At 61.6% G+C, this 336-nt stretch overlaps 1 long non-coding RNA gene across 1 annotated transcript in view; it reads right to left on the reverse strand.

The window, feature by feature from the left end:
- Positions 1-336, reverse strand: part of LOC107184917 — a 25913-nt gene that overhangs the window by 16485 nt on the left and 9092 nt on the right. The window lies entirely within an intron of this gene.

Raw genomic sequence — 336 nt, forward strand, 5'->3', positions numbered from 1 at the left:
GTGGCCGGTGAGGAGAAAGGCCGAAACCCACCCCCGGCCGCCGCCCAAGTTGCGGCGCTGTTCGTGGTTTCTGGGAAGTGCTAGAAACGTGGCCCCGAAAGCATGGCGTCCATTTACATAATGCTTTGTTTGCATTTTGCAAGTTTCTTTCGGTTAAGCCCGCAGAAACCCCACCTCCCGCCCCGGTGGCGCTTTAGTTGTGGCAGTCCCCTCAGCTGTTTAAGACAATGGTGTGCCTCTTGGGGGTGCCGAGCAGTGCTTTGGGGGCGCTCCTGCGGCTTTCCCCGCACGGCTTAGGCTCCCGCTGCGGCCAGGCCGCCCTTGTCCCGCTTGGTG

The sequence above is a fragment of the Myotis davidii genome, unplaced genomic scaffold (assembly GCF_000327345.1).
Source record: "Myotis davidii unplaced genomic scaffold, ASM32734v1 scaffold247, whole genome shotgun sequence".
Classification (NCBI taxonomy): domain Eukaryota; kingdom Metazoa; phylum Chordata; class Mammalia; order Chiroptera; family Vespertilionidae; genus Myotis; species Myotis davidii.